General features: G+C 46.7%; 1 protein-coding gene across 1 annotated transcript in view; it reads right to left on the bottom strand.

The window, feature by feature from the left end:
- SOWAHA (sosondowah ankyrin repeat domain family member A) overlaps positions 1-8021 on the bottom strand; it is a 12043-nt gene that overhangs the window by 1922 nt on the left and 2100 nt on the right. The gene's annotated exons all lie outside the window — the stretch shown is intronic.

The raw sequence follows: 8021 nt of genomic DNA, 5'->3' as shown, positions 1-8021 counted from the left end.
GGTGTGTTTCGGCTCGTCGGAGACTCCCCGGGCAGGGGCAAACGCTTCATGGATTTACTCCTCTTCCAGCTTCCTAAAACGATTATTTTTTTGTTTCAGTAGCAAATAAGCGGTGCAGCTTTGGGTAGAAATCACTGCAAACTCGGGTCTCCGTTCTCTGAGAAGCCTCTGGTGTTCTGCGGGAGCTGCGATTCTACTGGGTTAGTCTCGTGCCTCAAAATAAGTCAGAAGGCAGGTGGATGGGTCAGTCTTTTGAAATACATTCAACTCTGTGTGATGCTATATATAATCATACCTATTCTCTACATGTCTTTTATCTATATTGCATCTACAATGTACATATGTGTATCTATATAAATGTTGAAATCTTTACAACATGCCTGCATCTTTTCATGTACACCTGGAGAAAAGAGAGCTTCTCTTTTTATAAAGAGAGAAGCTGTCTCTGCTGCCACATCAATTACTTCTGCTTAAGCATTTAACATTATCATTGTTCTCTGTTCTACAGGGGAAACAAAAAATCCCAGACAAATGCCTTGCCCCAGGCGAAGGAGTAGGACTGAAGACCTCCTGGAGGGATGACGTTCAGCCTGCAAACTTGTTTTCTCCTCCACTGAGTGTTGCAATTGAGATCGCTAAATCGATTCCTGAATGGCTGAACAGTTTGTCTAGGAAAACAGCAAGAGAGACTGAACACAGAATGAACAGAGTCAGTGTGGTATGAAGACAGATAAAAGTAACTGTCTGTACAAGGATGGATAAGAAAACAGAAAATAGATTCGTTTTTGTTTTCACTGTCTTAGGACTTGAATAAAATGGAGTATCAGCCTGTGCCAAAGTCTCCATTTTGAAGGCAATTCGAGGTGCATCGATCCCCACGCAGTGTGTCTCTCTCCCCTCTCGTTGATGCTGCCCTCCCTTCTGCCTCTTCACACCTTCACTGGTGGTGGAAGAGCCTCTGCCCACAGATTGCTCAGTCTTTCTTTGGCAGCCTTTCCCTTCTCTCTCCATCTTTGTGCGAATCTCTGAAAAGCTATTTTATCTCTTGCTAACAAGCTGGCGCTGAGACAGTTCCTCAAAATCATTTTGCCACTCTAATGTTCTTTCACATAATAGCGTGTAATCTTCATGCTGCTTGTAGCAATTCAGTATTTCTACGTGAATTGCACACCTCTTATTACTGCCTTTTTACATGGCATACACAGCAACCTCGCTCTCTGCTGAGGCAGCCGCTTGTGTCTAGTGTTCTGCTGTATTAGCAATGCTTTCTAGCTTGTGGCAGCGCCACAGTTCTGCCTGGCCTACTGTAGAGAGCTAGTAATGAGCATGCATCCAAACATTAATTGCTATGCCTTGCTTTCAATGTTGATTTCTTTTCCTTACTAGAATTCATTGCAGGCATAAGTAAATCTCAACAGTCTGTGATTTTTGCATTGCAAACTTTCAGCTATACCCTAGGATTATAGTTCTTATCTGCAAATGAGCGAGAGGAGGAGGGAGAAAAATTCAGAAGAGTAGGTTCTTTTAAAAAACATTTTCTTATGTTACAAATGTTAAGGGAGAAGTTGTTCCTATTGCTTGAATTGGTTCAGGTGTGGCAGGGTATGTCCTCGGGCTCACTGCTACGCTGAGGACTGCGCGTCGCTGGGAGGGTCTTTCTGTGGGTGCTTGCAGAGAGGTGCTGCCATCTGTCCCTGCCTCCACAGCCCTGAGGAAGGCATCAGCCCCTGCACCCATGTATCCTTTGAGACCCACAAGGATGCCATCAAATCCCACCCGTTTTATCCCCAGCCTGGCACCTCTCCTTCAGAGGGGTCTCCATGCACCAGGCCCCCAGGGACCCTCACTGCTCAGCACCCAAGGGGGCAACCTGAGGGTTGCTGAGGTCCCATCACCTCTCCGGGGGCTTGTGTTGGGTTGAGGTCCCGAAGGAGGGGGTGTTACTGAGACTGTTCCCGACTGCAGGTCCTGGCATTCCTCGTGGCCGCAGAGCAGAAGGGCACGTCCCCCGGAGGTCATAGAAGAGGAGAGAGGATGTCTACAAGTGTGCCTCGTGCCGTGCCAAGCGTGAACTGGTTGCTCTCGTTTAACCGCCCTGACGCAAGGAGCTCTTTCCCCAGGTAATTTTCCAGTGATGCATCCAACCGCCTGTCCCACGTGTGCTCGCTTCATCCTTCGTGGGCAACCCGTGCCGTGTGGTTGTGCTCCTTTTCACAGTCTGTCAGCGAGTGTTAGGTTAGTCCTATACTTTCCGTAATTAAGAAGAAAACAACACTTCTGGCTAAGCCTCCGTACTGTTTCCAGACTGCAGCATGGGGCGCATCCCGTTTGCCGACCTTCCCCCTTATCTGTTGATGCCTTTTGGTTGCCCACCTTTCAGGCTGAGTGCCAAGTACCAGGGGACCAGATCCCAGTGAGCTGCCCTCAGTTTACTGAGCGCTGGTCATATTCTGATCAGATTGTGCAGCAGAAATTAAGCTGTTTGAATAAATTTTATTAATACAGATAATAAAAACCTGGAGCATTATGGGTGTTATGCTCTTCAGTCATCTGAAATTTCCAGCCTTAAAAAGCAAAAGAAGTTTTGCCTCCTTTTCTGTGTCACCAAAAACCTACAAAGCAAGTATTTTTTGTGGGGCTATTTACGGAATACTGTGGGCTGCTTCGCAGGAGATTTCAAGCCAACTGTCTTGATATTTTTAATTTACTGGCTGGGACAAAAACAATGTACAGAAACCCATGATTAAATTAATTTACTACTACTTTTTTAAACACAAATAATGCAGTTTGCTAGTTCTACGTCATAAGCCGTAGAGAGCTGGCCTCTATTTTGAACTGTGTGGCTGAGGAGACTTATCTTTCCTGTGAAGAAGTTTCACAAACTTTCAAACTATCAATATTACAGTGTAGTAAACGGCATAGAGAGCCTGGGGCCTTTGCCACCCCCTCAGGAGAGGAAGGTCAAGGTTATATGACTGTAATTATTCACACCGCACAAAACCAAGAAATAAAGCGGGAGATCAAGCAAAGCATCTAGTCAGAGCAAAGGCGTTTCTACTGACACTTCAAAACCTGGGAGATGGTATCCCAGGTCCTGCTCCCTCCCACGTGATGTTCCCTGAGCCATAGGGAAGGTGAGGTGCCAGGCTGGAAGCAACGGAGGAAGAAAAAGGGAATATGGGGGATAGTCTGAGTCGGACGGGGCGCTGCTGCTTTGCAGAAAAGTGAAGCTTAGGTGCTATTGACTACGGATGGGATTTGTACCTCAAGGAAAACTTATTTTCCTCTGAAATGAAATCAGCATTCCCAGAATAAATAGGATGACAAAGCCCATGATTTTCCACTTTCCTTGCTGATATTTTCATGCGAAACAAAGAGCATGCATTGTGAAGGAAAATAGCTCTTCCTTTGTTCCGTGGAGAAATGCAGTAACCTTCCATAGATAAACAATTGAGCAAAAGTCTGTGAAGGGGCAGGGAGAGGGGGAGAAGATTATTTGCAGATAAAAGGCATTTTCTCATAAATGAGCAAGGTTCAGCTGTAACTCAAGGACTTCACTAACCAGTTTGGATGATGTTTCTCAACACCAACCATTCAAATGCAGTTTTCCATGTATCTCAGAGTTTGTATTTATTAAATACTGCTTGTTCCACACAGATGATGCAAGAACCCATCCCAAACATCCTCTGGTTTTCAGATGGTGCCTGCGAACTTGATGGGATTCTAGCAGGATAATGCGAACCTGGCATGAGGTGGAGCGTGGTAATACTGCCCTTTAACATGAGGAGGCAGGGAAATTCGGGACCCGGTTCCAGCCATCCCACTTACATTCACCGGGACCACTCAGCGTGCACGGGGGAAATGGACCTACAGCTCCTATTGACTTTCAGCTTAGAAGGATAGCCCTTCTGTAGAAAAGACTTATAGGTCTCATATATTGTCAGTATAACCAGTGAAAGTTTAATAAGGTGCTTGGTGGTAGTGCTGCTAAAAAAGTAGCTATGAAACCATTTGATTTCTAAAAATCCTCAGGAGGCGACATTGTGAGAAATGAATAGTTACCAATCAGCTGCTTCCTCCTGCTTGCGTTGGAAAATGTGAAGGCGTTCTGTTTATCTGCACCACCTGGATTTGAAGATCAAGGATTTTATTCGGCCCTGAAAGATGCAGCCATCTTCAGAAGGCCTTGGTCTTGCTGAAAGATGCAGCCATCTTCAGAAGGCCTTGGTCTTGCTGCAGTATTCATGTGGCGGGTAGGATGGTCACTTGCTCGCTGTGGCTGTGTGTGAAGTAAAAGGGGCTGTGATAGCATTTATTTCTCTCCACTTTCATTGCCTGTACCTAGGGTCACAACGTGGAGAAGTAAAGCAACTCCCACTGATCTCCCCACTGTCAGAACTGTGCTACTGCAATGCCACCACCCATGCAGCGAGGGGCATTTTCCTTCCTCTCCCCAGGACAGAGGGGCTCCAGGGACACATTTGTGCCTCTCCAGTCCTTTGCATTCTCTGCCCCAGCTCTTTACCTGTAGAAAATTCACAGCTCATCTAAATTCACCGTGGATTTAGCAGGTCCAAATATTCCACAGAGTTTAAAATCCTTGCAGGAGCATTCAGCACTGTAATATATGTTTAATTCCTGAGCCATTAGGAATAATTTGCATAACAACTGATGCCTTAGCAGTTAAAGGAGCCACCAAATCCAATTCTCTTGAAGCAGTTTTTATGCATCCGAAGCTTTTGAAATTAGCAGGGTTTCTCTTGAATTGACATTAGAAATAGTGTGCTTTCTGAAATAACAAGGTGTTTAAAAAGAACTGCGCGCTTCTCCACAGTGCTCTCCTGTCAGAGATCTGCCCCATGCTGGTGGCAGTGCTGATGGACAAAGGGAGAGAGGACTCCAGCTGCAGAAGGTCTCAGCAGCACAGCTCATTCCGAGCGCCAAGCGACAGCAGCGTTGTCCCTTGATCTGTTGCAATGTCTCAGAATTTCCTTTATGCCATGAATCATTGCATCTGACCTGCAGCTCACAGAAACCAGTAGCTGTCTGGGAATCAGCTTTTGTGAGCCTTGTGTTGTTACATTCTGCACTTTATTGGCAGGGAAAAGAGCTCTTGATGAATCTAAGTCAATCACTCCTCCCAAAGTACCGGGCATAATGGCATTTAAGTGTGTGTTAAGCAAGAGTTTTACATTGTCTTAAATCAGGACTCCAAAGCTTGCCTGTAAAGTAAAAAAAAAAAAAAGGTAACTTCTTAACCTTTTTATCTGTTTATTTTTGCTGCTTTGTGATATATAAAGGTGGCCTGGAACGTTAACTCTGCTTCTACATAAACCATTCTGCTTGCATCTGTACAGAGAAATACCAGATTTTAGCTTCCCCGTTTTTGCTGAAGGACCCAGGGAGAACTGGAGAACCTTTGGGAATCGGCCAAAGAAACAAGACGGCAAAGTGAGTGCCTGGTCTGCACGAACATCTCGCTTGCCAGGGATAAATGAATAAAAGGTTCAGCAAGCTTATACCGCTGCTGCGGGTGGAGAGCTGCTCGGCTCCAGGTGCCAAAGACCAGCAGGCCAGGTTTGCTATCCCTGGCAGCTCTAGCACAAGGCGGCATTAACAAAGAGCTGTGGCTGCGACAGGAAGAAGGTTGGGGGGTTTTTTTTGTTATTTTTGGTGACCCAAGAAAATAAATTAACAGATGGCGTTCAGCAATGGCCTTTTTAGAGAGCTACAACATTTTTACAACCTGTCTTTAGCCAGAACTAATATATGGATTAGCAGAATTAATTTGGTCGTAGGCAGCCAGGAAGGACAGGAAAACAGCTCTTCTGACCTGCACTAGATTTATCATATTTCAAAAAGCAGATCATTTGGATAACACCTCCTCAGAAAATGCCTTGAGATTGCTTCAGGGGAGAACACAACCTTCTTCCTAATCTCCAATCCCTCTAAGCACTTGCATTTGATAACCCTTGCCCCCTCCCTTCAGTTGTCTATACCTAATTTTCATATCCTGTTTTATTTCTCCAGCATAAGCACGGTCCCCTTCTGGGATGAATAGTGCTTCCCAGAGCTCCCGCAGCACGATGCAGGTGGATCCCAAGGAGTCTTGGTAAGAATCAAAGACGTGGAGATGTAACATACTATATTGCACACCTGCTGTAACGCAGCAACTCAGTGCCCACTAGCACAGCGTGGTCTCGTTTATTTATATCGCCGTGGGAGCAAGAGACCTTTGTTAAGATCACAAATAGCAGGTAGGGGAGAAGGCAGAAGTTAGTGTGAAGTGCAGCCCACAGAGTATTGTAATGAAGTATAAGTTCTGTTTTGATTTGGTCGCTGAGATTTGATTGTCTTTGAATACTTCAGTCCTGCTTTAGGACTCTCCAGGGACTGTGCTTTTGTGGGCGATGAATAAAAGGAACTGGGATATTGGGTATCTTTCCTTTTCATTATCTTGCCAAAAAGTTGAAATTTGGCAAACCTTTAGAAAAATAACTGGAAACAGGGCCTAAGCACAGTTGTTCACTGTTTCCTAGTAATTGGGGTGGGGCTTAGAGCTTTAGCTGTATCATAATTAGGTAACAACTATATTTGTGGCCGTCCTTTGTACAGGATGCTGGAGGTGATCTAGGAGCGCCTGAGCAGACAAGGAAGAGTCTCCTGGACAGAGTCACTCCAGGTACGCTCTCCCTCGCCTGTTCCCTGGGAGGTGGTTATATTGTGCAGTGAGATTAGCATCCCGCATAATTTAGGGAAGTTCAGGCCGTGAACTGGTTCTTGAAGGACAATCTTTGCCAACAACAAAGATGGGACAGCAGGCTCTGGCCCTGGCTGAGGAGGGGAGCGGAGCATCAAGCCTCAGCCCATACTTAAAGTTATCTTGATTCCTTAACACTCCCTATAGCTGGCGCATGCACTGAGTGGAGAAGCAGCCCTGAGAATGGTATTTGAGGAGCAGCTCAGCTGAGCTGATGTGCATCTAACAACGAAGAGAGAGAGAGAGAGGGCCCAGTGTGCGTGGCCAAAGCTTCTGGGGGGATTTCTGCAGCGCCCTCAGAATCGCATAGTAACCACTGCCCTTTTGCATGGACAGTAGCTTTTCTCTGGCTCTCATGCGTGGCAAGTTGCAAGAGGGCTTGCTCTTCTTGGGGGGGTTCAAAATGATCCTCAGCAGTCCTTTCCCCACATAGAGTCAGTGTTGTAGGGAGAAGTATTTGATCTCTTTCCCCAAACTCGGCTCTCCAACTGGAAGTATGCATTGCTTCAAGAGAGAGGATGAGGAGAAAAGACGAGGACACAGTGGCTGATAGAAAGACTGGGGAAAGCCCAAGACAAAACCAGGGCAGCAGACAGATCAGGGGTGTAGGTCTGGTCTAGTGACCCAGCTGCATGACCGAGAGAGCATGTGGTTCTGGTAAGCTGTTCCTTGATAGGTGCACTGCAGCAGAGGGCACCAGAAAGCAAGAAAAACTTTGTTCTGCGCTAACAGCTTGTAAAATACTAATGTCTTTGTGGGTTACAAAGGCTGGGGGTGCTGGTGACGGGGTTGGCTTTGTGCTTTATGTGGGAAGGAATGATGAAGAAAGACTCGACAGTCCCCTGTTGTGTACTTTAACTTGCCATAAACACAGGCAGCGTGATGGCCGCGAGCTCTCGGCATCCCGGCTCAAACTGACGCTGTGGCTGCAACTTGGGCATAACTCCCGCGCGTGACAGAGCCACTGCTGCCCCGTGGTATCTGATGGCCTTCCAGAATTGCTGAACGCTTGAGAGAGATGGGGAAATGGGTCTCTACATACCTGTGCGCATACCTCTGAATCCTGCAGAGGATGCTCCTGGCACTTCTACAGTCGCACTCAAACATTAAGCTTTTCTGCGTTGAGGGCGATGCTGCGTGGCTGTCTCGCAGCCCGTTTCATCTGCGGAGTGCCATCAGCATGACCTGCTCGTCCCCAAACCCCCAGCCGCGCTTTTACCCCCTGCCTGCAGCCGACCCCCGTCAGGGGAGGCGAGGGGAC

Source organism: Aptenodytes forsteri, unplaced genomic scaffold (genome assembly GCF_000699145.1).
Source record: "Aptenodytes forsteri isolate BGI_AS27 unplaced genomic scaffold, ASM69914v1 Scaffold54, whole genome shotgun sequence".
NCBI lineage: Eukaryota > Metazoa > Chordata > Aves > Sphenisciformes > Spheniscidae > Aptenodytes > Aptenodytes forsteri.
This window is presented reverse-complemented; position numbering and strand designations above follow the sequence as displayed.